This window comes from Pelophylax lessonae (genome assembly GCF_965119305.1).
Source record: "Pelophylax lessonae genome assembly, chromosome: 12".
NCBI lineage: Eukaryota > Metazoa > Chordata > Amphibia > Anura > Ranidae > Pelophylax > Pelophylax lessonae.
Genome location: NC_138779.1, coordinates 51,524,473 through 51,540,075, shown reverse-complemented (window position 1 = coordinate 51,540,075; position 15,603 = coordinate 51,524,473).

The window sequence follows — 15,603 nt, the reverse complement described above, 5'->3', positions numbered from 1 at the left end:
TCCTTTCTTCTGAGAGATTAATTGTCCACAGTAGTAGATATAGTAGTCATCAAAAATTGAATTTGCCCATTCTAGTCCACTTTAGTTCACTAATTCCCAAGATCTCGATGTTCAATCTTGCCATCTCCTGTTTGACTACATCCAGCTTACTCTGATTCATTTATCTTACATTCCAGGTTCCAATGCAGTATTCCTCTTTATAGTATTGGACTTTCCTTTCACTCCTACCATCCACAGCTGAGAGTCCTTGTGGCTTTGGCCCAGCCATTTCATTAATTCTGGAGCTACTCAAATTTGCCCTCCCCTCTTCCCCAGTAGCACATTGGACACCTTCCAGTCTGGGGGACTCATCTTCCGGTGTCATATCGAAGGACACTTCCCTGGACCCTGGCATGGCCTGCAAGCCCTGCATAGTGCACTTGCACTGCATAGCAGAGACAGACAACACTATTTACTAGAAGTAACAGTAAAATTAGTATGGCATCAAACTGTAGTAGTGCAGTTTACTGCTTCATAAAAGAAAAGAAAATATTAATATAAAACCTGTTTAAGTACAACTAAAGGCAAAACTTTATTTTTGATTTTGGATAGAGTGGAGGAGAGGAGATGTATGTCCAAACTATGGCCCTCCAGCTGATCAGGAACAACAATTCCCTTGAGGCATCTATGACATTCACAGTCAGACATAACTAGGCATGATTGGAATTGTAGTTCCTGAACAGCTGCCAGCTGGAGGGGCCATAGTTTGGACATAGCTGTAATTAGAAAATCTATCAGTGTTTTATTGCTGTCTCTGTTGTCCCACGCTGGAGAGATTTACCCTCTCTATTTGTCATGTGTTTTTATGATTATCATTGAAAGTAAAATGAAAAACCCCCACATTTTGTGGGATTTCCATTTTCCTCTCACTTTCAGTTTACGACAAAAAGTGAGGGTAAATTTCTACAATGGGGGCAACATGGCAAAAATAAACCTTACAGGTGTAATAATTAAAGAACCTTCCCTTGCTCTATCCAAAATTAAAAAAAGTTTTGCCTATAGTTGTACTTTAAAGCCAAGATAGAAGCCAGCCAGCCGAGTCAGCCTAGCTAATATTCTTGTCAAAATGCTCATCATAAATCCCCACAAAACATTATGTATAAATCCTTTATGTAAATATATGCGTTGCAATAAATTCCAGGTGTGCCATAACATGTCCTCTACAAAACAGAGCACTTCCTGACTAGTAGCAAACATCAAGGTGAACCTGGCAATAGCGCACTGCTGCAGAACTTCCATGTTCACCGTGATGTTTGTTTGCCCCTGCAACTGCCAGTCAACTCAAGTGAGTGCTGCTAGAGGGGAGTTATAAATATATATATTATATAATAAGCTTATCACTTATGTCACTTTACAGAAAACGTTACCTGTCCTGCAGTCTCTCTCTACCACGATTAAAACCAACTGAAGCCAAGCCACCATTAGAGGAAGGAAAACCTTTGACAGAGTATATCATCAACTGAAGCTTAAACCTTGAGTAAATATTTATGGGATCACAAAACACACAACACGATTGTCTGCAACAGAATCATGAGGTTAGGTCAAGTTTGTGTGTATTTGTGATCCAGTAAAGATTTAATCAAGGTTTTAAGCTTCAATGTATGATTTAATCTTTCAAGGATGTTCCTTCCTGTACCGTGGCTGGCTTGCCTTCAGTTGTCTAGAAACACTTTTACCTTTTAGTATTTGTTTGGTTGAGGGAACCCCTACACTTGCTATTGCTACAGTACAGACAGACACTTGAGTGTGTGAACGTGAATGAACATTCAAAATGGACCATTTTTGAAAACAAGCCATTCTCCATCTCCAGTGCCAGAAAAGCTGTAAAAAATATAAAATGTTGCAGGTTCACTGTGATGATTGTGTTTGCCCCTGCCACTCAACTAAACACACAGTGTGTGTATGTGTCGTGACAACTCACGACACACACACACGACATGACATAGCATGCAATGTCAAGCGGCAGCTGCCAAAGCCAGCAGAATATTAGCATGCATAAAGAAAGGGATGTATTCCAGAGATAAGTCTATAATCCTTCCACTTTATAAAACTCTGGTCCGACCGCATCTGGAGTATTCTGTCCAGTTCTGGTCGCCAGAAGGGCTACAAGATTGTGGAATTCTCTACCACAAGAGGTGGTTACTGTGGGTAGTATGGTGGCTTTCAAAAGACTCTAAAGCCCCGTACACACGTACCGATGGTCGGCTTACAAATGTTCCTCTTTTCTCCCCGGGATGTCGGTGTCTGCTGAAAAGTGCAAAGACAGCACAAGGACAGCACAAGAATTTTGTCCGCCGACTGCAGAAGTGATGTCATGTAATGGTTAACTTTCCCTGTGTTTTCTATTTTCTGAGCATGCCCAGTCTTGCAAATCTGCGGTCTGTCGGTCGAATTGTGTACTGACAGGCGAACAATCGTCCGTTCTGGTGTCGGCATACAAATATTTTCATGTTTGCACGAAAGACTTTTGTCCGCGGATTGTGCGCAGACATCTGTCGGAGGCACCATACTAACACGCGTACAATCGGCAGATCCTTCGTCCACCGACGTTTGTATGCCGACGATCGGTACGTGTGTACGGGCCTTTAGACGTACATCTCAAGGATCAGAACATTCAGGGCTATGTGAGATGATTACAGCCACACACACCTACACAGGTTGAACTGGATGGACTATTGTCTTTATTCAACCTCACCTACTATGTAACTATGTATGTAACTATGTAACTCAAGAGCTTATACGCAGCTCTAGCATCAATTCTGCTAGAGCTGCGTTATAAGCTCGAGTTGTCACGACACTCAGTCAAGTTACAGAAAGAAAACGTTACCTGCACTCTAACACGTCAATTACACCTGTAACTGAAGTCAAGCTAGCCAAGCCACCATTAGAGGAAGGAAAATCCTTGAGAATAAATTGTCAACTGAAGCTTAAACTTGAGGAAATCCTTATGGGGTCACATTCACAAACTCACAAATGTAATATTAGACAAGTATCCAAAATTGGTGTATTATTTGTGATCCAATAAGATAAGATTTACTCAAGGTTAAGCTTCAATTTACAATTTATTTCTCTCAATGATTTTCCTTCCTATAATGCTGGCACCGTGGCTTGGTGTCAGTTGTCTAGAAGGAAATACACTTTAATATTATTTATTTGGTTGAGGGTTAAATTAACCCCTAGACACTTTTAGTGTGAAACAACGGATTATGGATTGGCAATGGACATTGGACAGGACAATCTTCAAAAACAAATCATCAGTGCTATAAAACAACACTGGTGTGACTGGCAGACTGAATTAGTAATTACTAATTCATTAAAAACATGAATTAGTAATTACTGCAGTGCTTAGCATTTGGAAACATGTAGGTTTTCTGTAAGAACACTAGCTGATCCACATGCTCTGGTTTGAGGGTGCTTCTTTTTGCAGTTATCACATCTCCTGCAGTAGAGAAAACCCGCTCTGCAGATACACTTGTACCTGGGATACACAAGTATTGCTTTGACAGCTGAGAAAGGAGGGGAAATATGACCTCATGCTCACGCCACCATTTCAAAGGGTCCTCAGTGAGAGGCAGAGGTGGGGGTTTTACAATATTTTTCCATTTCGACTTCTGCCTTGGCATAGGGGGTCTTAGGTTCTATTGCACCATCAGTGAAAGACTGTCCCAGCAAAGTCATGAGCAGCGATGTTGTGGCCTTTCTTTTGGGAGGAGAATGGCTGTCCTCAATGGGTGTTTTTTTCTTCCAGTTACTTTTTCCCTAGGCACTTCATCCACATTTGTCCATCTGTGTTTGAACAAAAGATAATAGTATCAGAAGAGCTGAACTGCCTAAGAGTGTGATTCATTCTGATGAGGTGTGGGAAACCGCACCGTAATCCATACAGTTCCACTTCCCACACCGCATCAGTGAAGCGGGGCTCATTACACCTCCAAAGATGCAGCCTCCTCAGTAACTGCTCTGTACATCTCCGATCTCTCCTCCTCTGAGAATAAAAGGCAGTCTTTTAAAGCGAGGATCCAGTGCAGAGGCTGTATGAAGGATCTTCTTCTCTGCCTCAGTGCTGTACCTCTTCAGATCTGTTTTGATGGCATTCTTGATTTCATGGGTCATGGGTGTGTCTCCCAAGGTGTCTGTCATGCTCTGGAGCAGTTGTGCATTTAGAGGGGCAATGAGAGACACTGTTGGGTTGCGCTCTTCTGACATCAGCAAGGTTGCATCCTTCATTGGCTTTAATGCACTCACAGCGTCCTCTGAATTTGACACTTCTGTTTTAATGAGAGTGCAGAGATCAGCCTCTCCTTTTCTGACTTCTGGAGACAGCAAGGTGGCACAAACTGCAGGATGTTGTTCTAAGAACCTCTCGATCATGTCATATGCGCTGTTCCATCTTGTTTGCACATCAGTTATTAGCTTATGATTCTTCAGGCCCAGACATTTCTTTTTCTCTTTTAGACAGTAGCTTTCTCTAGTGCTGCAGTGAAAGAATGTGGATATTCGTCGCACACTGCCGAGAAGCCTGGAGAGCGTGGCCCCATTCAGTGCACGCTGACATGCAAGATTGAGTGAATGGGCGAAACATTTAACATGAGCAAATTTACCAACTTGAGCTGCCACTATCATGTTCACCGCGCTGTCGGTCACAAGCACTACAGATTTATCAGACAGCTGCCATTCTTCCACGACATGAGACAGTAGCTCTGCCAGATGAACACCTGTGTGAGACTCAAATGGCTCTCATTTGCAACACATGTGACAAGACCTGCCAGTCCTTAGTAACGTAATGCGCTGTTATTGTAACATAGGACTCCATCGTGACTGAAGTCCATGAAGCGCACGTTATTGCGACTCGACTGGCTTGGTTCATTAACGCAAGTACCTGAGCTTTGGTGTCGTGGTAGAGTGCAGTTATAACATTTTCTGTAAAGTGACTGTGTGACGGGATCTTATAACGTGGCTCTAGCGTCTTCAAAAGGTAGCGAAAGCCGGGGTTGTCCACAACAGAGTAAGGCCGTAGGTCCTTGGCGATGAAAGCTGCCACAGCTTTGGTTAGCTTCTTCCCTTTTTCAGAGTTGGGGCGGATAAGTTGACAGTATGACATCAATTCTTGGCTGATCTGGGTGTAGTCTTTCCTTGGCAGTGGCACTGCTGGTGGCGACAGGTGTTACTAACTCTTAAATGGTTTCTCAAGTTCGTAGTATTTCCTAGGTATTTAATTTTTGTGTGACAGGCTCTACACACAGCGTGTGTCATGTCCAACTCGCGCTTCCCTGTTTGTTCTTAAAATCCGAAATGTGCCCAGATGTTTGCTTTTAAAACGCTAGGTGTATTTTTTATCTCTCGCTCTTTTTCTCCTTCTGCCATTACCATACTACCAAGTATGTGACGGATAACGTAAGTTGCCAAACTCTGTCAGTGTTTAAAAAAAAAAAAAAAAGCACTTGTAAACTAAGCCGCAACAAGCAAGCAACATCTTTCATAAGATATTATTGTGTCTGTCTGTCTGTCAGTCCCTTTTATGAATGCACTCAGCCAGAGACCCCCCCCTTCCCCTACAGCTGCCTGACACTGACAGAGACCCCCCTTCCCCCACAGCTGAGCTGACACGGATAGAGACCCCCCCTTCCCCCACAGCTGAGCTGACACGGACAGAGACCTTCCTTTCCCCACAGCACACTGACAGAAACCCCCCTCCCCCACAGCTGACACAGACCCCCCTTCCACCACAGCTGACACAGACCCCCCTTTCCCCCTCAGCTGACACTGACAGAGACCCCCCTTTCCCCCACAGCTGACACTGACAGAGACCCCCCTTCCCCCACTGACAGTGACCCCTCACTGACAGAGACCCCTCACTGACAGAGACCCCCCACTGACAGAGACCCCCCTTCCCCCACAGCTGAAGTAGAGACCCCCCCCTCCAGCGTGGTCAATGACAGAGACCCCCCCCCTCCACCGCGGAACAGAGATACTACTAGTGTCCCCGACCGTCCCCTGTCCCCCCCATTACATACAGCCCCCCCCAGAGATAGAGACCCCCATAATAGCCCCTTGCCACCAGAGAGGCCTCAGCTCAGGCCACTAAATAAATGTGCACTGCTCATCAACTGCTACACTACTCTGTTGCTGACTCTCACTAATTATTAATTTGTGATACATACATTATTAGTTCGGACTTACATACCTGCTGTGTGTGGCTTGTTGTGCACTGCATACCACACTGAGGAGGACAGTGCTCTGCTCTCTGGGCTCCAGTGGTTGGCTGGCGTGGTGGCTGGGCCTGGGAAGACCACGGTGAGGCGGTGCTGGCTGGCTGCGATGGGGATGCTTGGAGCTCCAGGTCCTGGCTGGCTGCAACACTCGGGGCTCCTGTGTGGAGTGTGGACTGGCTTGGCTGGCTGGCTGCAAGGCCGCAGGTGGGATGCCGATACCACGCGGGGGATGTTCTTCTTACCTCTGCGCCTCGGGTCAAAGAGAGAAGAGGAAGGGGCGGAGCCTTTTTATTCAGCTCCTGCTCTAATTCACCAATCAGCTGTGTTCTTTTGACTTTTTTTTCTCCCAGGCGCGGGAGGGCGTGGCTCGGCTTGGATGACGACATTTCCTAATCGATGTTGCCGTCCCCCCCGAATTGATGGAGAATCGCGAAGGGTCGAATCGCGATGCATCAATTCCCTGATTATATTCCGCAGGCCTACTGGAGTGGGTTGCAATTTCCTTCTCCAGTGGATCACATTTTGTCAGAATTCTCTGCTGTGACCAGTCGGTCTTGGCTGAGCGTACACGGCATAGCTCGTAGCTTCATTGAATTACACAAGCCCCTTCCCCATGGCAAGGCAGTGATCAATAAAGGGGAATGTCACAGTAGTCACCAGAACATGTTGTGAGAGTAACTCTTCCAATGGGACATATAACATAACAAAATTACCCTGTAAAAAACTTTAGTCAAAATAGGCACAGGGGGAAATGTACAAAAAGTGGAGTAGACAGAAACTGGAACATCTGTGCATTGTTACCAATTAGCTTCTATCTCCTGCTTGTTCTATGCATGCTATGCACAGCTTCTCCAGATTGTGAGTGCTCCAGTCTTAGCAAGTTGCCTTTACAGTCTTATTTTTGCATCTCAAAAGGAGAGAACATATTTTTAATATTTTATCATGCTAACGTCAACATAGGTACTAGGTAAACCGGACAAAATATCCAAATTTAGATTAAAGTGAATAAATAATATATATTATATATGTATATAATAGCCAAAACGTGTTTTTTGTTTAGATGGAGCATAGAAGGGCTAGAAACCCTGCCAAGACTTTATATTCTGGTTGTGTGTCTGCTCAGGGGACCCAACTCTCTGTTCTGGTAACTACCATCACTGAGACAGATAGTGATGAGAAGTCTAAAATGTCACAGTAGTCACCACAACATGTGGTGAGTGTAAATCTTCCAATGGGGAAATATAACATTTGTGACAAATAAGAGGGAAATTCTCCTCACTTTCTGTGGATTTTTTGGGGCAGGAAACAAAAGATAAAATGCCCTTAATTGACAACAGCAAAAAATAAATTGGCAGGGGATTTGTAACATTTTCTCCGCTTCTTTCAAAGGTGGGAGCTCTCTACAAATGAAACCAAAAAAGGGGAAAATTTTAAGTGCTTACTATTTTTCTGCACCAAATTGTCTTTTTCATCATTTCCACTAAAAAACATTCTTTGGGGGGCGTGGCTTGGCGCAGGAGGGTGATGGCTGCTTGAATACTTCACTCTCTCCCCTCATAGTCCATTATTAAGCCTACAGGAGGTTCTTTTCGCTTAAAAATGGGGAAAACGTCAGGTAGCTCTTCCCAATCGAGGTCCCGGTCCCCCCGTAAACAGGGAATACATCCCACCCAGAATATACCGGAGCTATTCAGAAAACAGGATCGTGAGGCCCTAGTTCCCTCACAGGATTTACCGCTCAGCAGCAGCAGCATTTACCTCAAGCAGCAATACTGGCTCCCCTCACTCTAACTGCCGCTCAGGTATGGATATGACCTCAATGAATGACCAACCGCTGAATTTAGGAGCACTTAGAACAGTTGCCTCAGACATAAAAAAAAAATCTAGCAGCTGCCATAGCCGACCTAAAACGGAAAGTACAGTCAATGGGCATAAGAATGGATAATTTAGAGGATGCCACAGCGCGTCAGACTGAATCACAATATGCCAGGAGATCCTCTCAGACTCATTCTGCCCAAATTCGTGAAATGCAGAGGCAGTTGGAAGACCTCGATAATCGGGGGCGTAGGCATAATCTGAGGGTCAGAGGTGTACCTGAAAGTATAGAAGTTAGTAACCTCACTCAGTCCACGACTGCTATCTTCAGTGACATCCTGGGCAGACCCCTGGATACCCACATATAATTTGAAAGGCTGCATAGACCTCTAAGGCCAAGGGGGGAGAGATTCAGACCCACCTAGAGATATTGTCTGCTGCCTTGTCAGTTTCAGGTTGAAGGAGGATATTCTAAGAAGAGCCAGAGACAGAAGGGAAATTTTGTTCCAGGAGTGGAGATAAAACATTTTCAAGACCTTTCTCCAATCACCCTTCAGAAAAGAAGAGACCTACGACCCCATTTGGAATTACTCAGATCCAAGTCAATCCCATATAGATGGAAGTTTCCCTTCTGTCTGTCTGCCTCTGTCCAGGGTCACACAGCCTTTCTGAGCACACCTGATGATCTTAGACCATTTTGCGAAACTCTGCATCTTCCTCTACTTGATTTGCCGGATTGGACCTGCCCTCTTAATCCTCCTCCGATCCGATGGGTATCCTCCATGGATACCATACCTGAACCTGACCAGATTACCTCCAGAAGATGCAGATCTGCCTCTCCCTCTACTCACCATCACTCCTCTACCTGCTCAGGAAGGAACTCCAGCCCGACTGCATCTACGGTACATCGTAGACCTAGACGCTAAAATCTCAAGGCAGATTCCTTTTCAGGCCATAATAAGGCAGCCTTGTTCACCTCCCACCTCTGCTCTTTCAACCAGCACCATCATTACTGCATATGTCACAAGCTTTCAGTTCCCTCCTTATGCCCCCCAGATTACCTCACCAGCTATCTCAGATCAAACACCTCTCGCCCTTAAACAATGCTGGCTTACAGTGCTGGAAAACCCCAGACCTCCTACAGAGACATGAATATACTCACCTGTTCATCCGATCCAATGCTTCTTTTTTGCATCAGTTCCTAAGCTCTGGAGGTTACAGCAACGTGAACCCTGTTTTCAAACTCCTCAGAGCGACCGTTATTATGCATGGATCCATCTCCACCAACAGGGACAGGTTCGAGCTTTGCAGTTCTTATTTGACCAGCTGTAGGTCCCATCGCATATTCATCTTCTTCGGAGATGCCACAAAAACTGTCTGCAGTCTCAACAATCAGCTCTGCTTTAAAGATCCTCACAGAAGCGAGCCTTAGCTTATGATGCGATCCTTGCCCTCATCACTTTTCCCACGATAAGTCTCCCTTTTTTTTGTCACTGATCCCCTAAAGGCAACACTTCGGACACAGAGCATAAGGCTTAAAAGCAGGGAAGTGAATACTCACAATTTTTGTGCTTTTTCCTTCCTTTTTTTCTTTTCTTTCCTCCATACTTCCATACTTAGTATGTAGTTTAACATGTGTTGCCTGTGTCATAGCTATATAAATGTTTACAGGATGATTTGTTTGATATGGTGGTCAGGGTTGGAGAATGGGGGGCACCTAACCCATCATTTGTCTAAAGTTACTGTACTACTTGGGAAATGTTCATTCTGCCACTTTGTGGTTACCTTGTAAGCTGTTGCTATCCATCCTCTTCATAAGGGATACTTTTTCTTTTTTTTTCATAAGGGGAAAAAAGGCTTGTACGGTCTCCCTCCCTGGATATAAAGGATGGGCCCTCTATTCTCATTTCCTCAATGCTGTTATTCCTATTGTGGGTCTCCTGGCATAATTAAATTGAGAATGACTTTATGCCAGACACCACTTGTACATTTCTTTACCGTTTTGTTTTTGTATACGCTTGCCATTGTTATGATTATCATAATAGGTTAGGTAAAGGAAATAAAGATAGAAAGTCACTGTGAACAGTTTCTACAGTTAACTGTCATCTCGACTCCCATGCTGTGTGTTAACTCAGATCATACTTCTTGCTCTCTAATGAGACAGACTGAGCTATATATCTTTATGCTGTTGATACACAGCCTGGGAGCTGTTTAGAGAAGATCCGTTAATAGTTTGGTTGAACTATACACAAGCGTTTTAAACAGTATACATATTATCAAAAATTTTTTTTTTTGTTTATTCTTCAACCCCTGCTATTGCTATAAATATGAAGACTAAAAGATGGGCCTAACACCAACCCGCCCTGCATTTAGGATAGATCTGAAGTATTCCTACCTCTCTGGAAAATCAAATGGGGGGGCTCCCTTTCCCCTTCCCCAAACTGTGGTAAAATCTATATTGCATGTCCGAATTTACATGTTCTATACCTAGGATTGGCCCTAAACCTCACTCCAGAAACACTTAGATCCTGATGCTCCTGATATGCTACATCCCATGTTGCAGTCTTTCCCCTTCCATACTTGTTGATGACAATCTCCACAAATTATATTTCCTCGGACTCACTGGGAGTCAGTGCTTAACACAACCACACCTCTTGTACAAAGCAGATTCCAAAAAAGTTGGGACACTGTACAAATTGTGAATAAAAACAGAATGCAATGATGTGGAAGTTTCACATTTCAATATTTTATTCAGAATACAACATTGATGACATATCAAATGTTTAAACTGAGAAAATGTATAATTTTAAAGGTAAAAATAAGCGGATTTTAAATTTCATGGCATCAACACATCTCAAAAAAGTTGGGACAAGGCATGTTTACCACTGTGTGGCATCCCCTCTTCTTTTTATAACAGTCTGCAAACGTCTGGGGACTGAGGAGACAAGTTGCTCAAGTTTAGGAATAGGAATGTTGTCCCATTCTTGTCTAATACAGGCTTCTAGTTACTCAACTGTCTTAGGTCTTCTTTGTCGCATCTTCCTCTTTATGATGCGCCAAATGTTTTCTATGGGTAAAAGATCTGGACTGCAGGCTGGCCATTTCAGTACCCGAATACTATGCAGCCATGATGTTGTAATTGATGCAGTATGTGGTCTGGCATTGTCATGTTGGAAAATGCAAGGTCTTCCCTGAAAGAGGTGACATCTGGATGGGAGCATATGTTGCTCTAGAACTTGGATATACCTTTCAGCATTGATGGTGCCTTTCCAGATGTGTAAGCCGCCCATGCCACACGCACTCATGCAACCCTGTACCATCAGAGATGCAGGCTTCTGAACTGAGCGCTGATAACAACTCGGGTTGTCCTTCTCCTCTTTAGTCCGGATGACATGGCGTCCTAGTTTTCCAAAAAGAACTTCAAATTTTGATTCGTCTGACCACATAACAGTTTTCCACTTTGCCACAGTCCATTTTAAATGAGCCTTGGCCCAGAGAAAACACCTGAACTTCTGGATCATGTTTAGATATGGCTTCTTTTTTGGCCTATAGAGTTTTAGCCGGCAACGGCGAATGGTACGGTGGATTGTGTTCACTGACAATGTTTTCTGGAAGTATTCCTGAGCCCATGTTGTGATTTCCATTACAGTAGCATTCCTGTATGTGATGCAGTGCCGTCTAAGGGCCCGAAGATCACGGGCATCCAGTATGGTTTTCCGGCCTTGGCCCTTACGCACAGAGATTGTTCCAGATTGGTATGATATTATGCACTGTAGATGATGATAACTTCAAACTTTTTGCAATATTTCTCTGAGAAACTCCTTTCTGATATTGCTCCACTATTTTTCGCCGCAGCATTGGGGGAATTGGTGATTTTCTGCCCATCTTGACTTCTGAGAGACACTGCCACTCTGAGAGGCTCTTTTTATACCCAATCATGTTGCCAATTGACCTAATAGGTTGCAAATTGGTCCTCCAGCTGTTTCTTACAGTATATGTACATTTAACTTTACCGGCCTCTTATTGCTACCTGTCCCAACTTTTTTGGAATCTGTAGCTCTCATGAAATCCAAAATGAGCCAATATTTGGCATGACATTTCAAAATGTCTCACTTTCAACATTTGATATGTTATCTATATTATATTGTGAATAAAATATACGTTTATGAGATTTGTAAATTAGTCCATTCCTTTTTTACTCACAATTTGTACAGTGTCCCAACTTTTTTGGATTTGTACCTTTGACGTCTCCACACGACGATTATCCTATAGGATAACGTCGACTCACTCCGGTCTGTTACCCCGGCTTCAGGTGGGTTATCTAAGATAACCACACTTCTGGAAAATTATCAAAATCCTCACTTATCACCTGAAGCTGAGTGACACCCTTTCTCCTAGATCCAACCCTTGACTAAGCCTTCCCCCTCCCCCCACTTTTTTTTTTTTTATTATACTACGCCTTTATCTTCTATTTATAAACTACGTCTAATCATTCACACAAAAGGAACATGGCCCGGGACCTTAATAACCAACGTAGCCTTTCACTTAAAATTATGTCCCTAAGTGCGAAAGGACTAAATCTCTTCAAGAAGCGATCTTAAGTCCTTTCAACAGCTCGCAAGCTTAAAATAGACATAATTTCCTACAAGAGACGCATTTTCGCTCTGATGCTATTCCTAAATTTTCTACAAGCCTCTACCCTATAACTTACCATGCGACCAACCCCCTGTCCAAAACGAAGGGAGTCTCTATCTTGCTATATAAACACCTGCAGTGGCAACACATTGATTCCCATATTGACGAAGATGGACGCTTCATTCTCCTAAAAGGATGCATTAAGGGACAGATAATGACTATAGCTAATATCTATAGCCCTAATACCGGGCAAGTTGGGTTCTTCTGGGAATTTACACCCATACTAAAAGGATTCCAAACAGGTGTCCTGATATTAGGGGGGGACTTTAACATTATCATGGACCCCATTTTAGATACATCCAAAGGAAAGTCTTCCATGACTTACAGAGCCCTGGCGACAATTAAAAAATTACTCTAATCTCTTTTCTTACATCATGACACTTGGCGAACCCTTCACCCACAAGATTAGAAAGACTATATATACTTCTCCCCCCCACACAACAAATATTCTAGAATTGACTATCTCTTTATCTCTCAAAAAGATCTTCCTTCCTTATCAGCAACCTCCATAGAACCGATGCTCATTTCGGACCACCACCCAATCACCATGACTTTATCCCTACAAGAAACCACATGCCATACCAAAAACCAGATATTGACTATATTAAGGCGAATATACAAAAAAACATTTTTGACAACGATACCCCTGATACCTCTCCCATTTCCCAATGGGAAGCACACAAGTGCACCATTCGAGGTGTCCTAGCTATGCAGGCTACAAGGAACAAAGCTAGACCTGCAGAAATGGAAAGCCTTCTTAATAAAATTCGCTCTTTATAGAGTCTGCTCATAAACAATCCAGGGCAACCCAAACTTATCAGGAACTAGCTCAAACTAGAACAGCTCTGTGAGAGCTCCTGGACCGCAAGTATAAACGCCAAATAGTGCTATCACAAAAAATGTTCTATGAGCACAGCAACAAATGTGGTAAATTCCTGGCCAGATGTATTAAAGTGAAAGGTCCCAATTCAGCCGTTCACTGTATCAAAGATCAGGGCGGAATATCTCATGTAAACACCCCAGACATTGCCAAACAATTTGAGAAGTATTACCACAACCTATACAACCTGCAGAACACAACCCTTTCACCTCACGAAATTTCGGGCAGATCTCACCTAATACATTCCTTTCTCTCGCAACACTACCCCAACCCAATCTCCAGTGATGAGGCACAAGCACTTGATAATCCTGTCTCAGAGCATGAATTAGAAGAGGCAATAAAACAACTTAAAACAGGCAAAAACCCAGGCCCAGACGGATTCTCAGCAGCATACTATAAAACATTCCCAAACCTCCTTAGCACACCTTTCCTTAAGCTTTTAATTCCCTTTCCTCGCCTCCTTCCCATACATATCGACTACTGGAAGCTCACATTACAGTGATACCAAAGGAAGGTAAAGATGCCACAGCTGTTACTAACTATAGGCCGATTTCATTGCTAAACGTAGATATTAAAATATTCGCCAGGATTCTTGCAAACCGCTTACAACCTCTTCTACACAACTTTATTTCAAAAGATTAGGTGGGCTTCGTTCCTGGGAAGGAGGCAAGAGACAATACTATTAAAGCCCCTAAAAAAACATCATTGGTTAACCTCCAACAAACAACAAGGTTTCTTCCTATCACTAGACGCCGAGAAGGCGTTCGACAGGTTGGCCTGGGATTACCTTTCAGCTGTTCTTCGACACTTGGGTCTGCATAACAGAATGCTTTCCTTTATCATGTCCCTATATGCTTCCCAAGTGCCCAAATTAGGGTCAACGGCCACCTGTTGGGACTCCTTCTCCATAGGCAACGGCACGAGACAGTGTTGTCCTCTCTCTCCAATTCTGTTTGTGCTCACACTGGAACTATTGCTGAGATGCCCAAGAGCCAATCCAAACATTAAAGGCATTACCACTGAGAAACAAACATTCAAACTCGCTGCATTTGCAGATGACATCTTGCTTTTTCTCCGAGAACCTCATATCTCTATCCCTAATTTACTTGCTGATTTCGACTTATTCCAAAAATTATCCAATCTGAAAAAAACCACAATAAGTCCCAAGCTTTAAATGTCTCCCTCCCAGCTGCCATAGTCCAACAGTGCAAATCTAACTTCCCTTTTAAATGGGAACCGAAAATGATTAAATACCTAGGGATCAACCTCACTACGAATTTAGCTAATCTCTTTGAGGAGAACTTCATACCAGCATTAAAAACCATCTCGGAAGACCTACGCAAATGGAGCAACTCCTATTTTTTTCATGGTTTGGGAGGGCAGCTCTGATAAAAATGAATATGCTTCCGAAACTCCTTTACCTCCTTCAAACCATCCCCATTACACTTCCCCCTACATTCTTCTCACAATTTAAATCCTCATGCCTCAAGTTTCTATGGCATCAAAAGAAAGCTAGAGTTAGTTTTGACCAATTAACCAGACCCAAAACAAAAAGGAGGCATAGCACTCCCCAACCTTCAACACTACTATTGGGCATGCGACCTAGCAAGAATTGCTGACTGGAATATCCACTCCAAAATCGAAGATTGGGTGGCTCTGGAAGCCTCCTTTAGCCCACTTGAACCAGAAACCACCCCTTGGAACCTTTCTAGTTTTGTTCCTCAATCCCTGAAGGAACGCCCACTAATTGCACGACATTATCCTGCTTTAAAACTGCCTGTAAGAGGTTTCAACTATCTTCTAACCCGGGCTCCCTTACCACATTGACGACAACCCAGCTTTCACTCCTTACTTATCTAAAACATTGCTACATAGCTTTTGGCCGCTCCCACAACTTCAAATTCAACACCTTTTCACGAATGGCGATTTTCTTGATCCAATCAGCAGTGTCTCACTCACAGT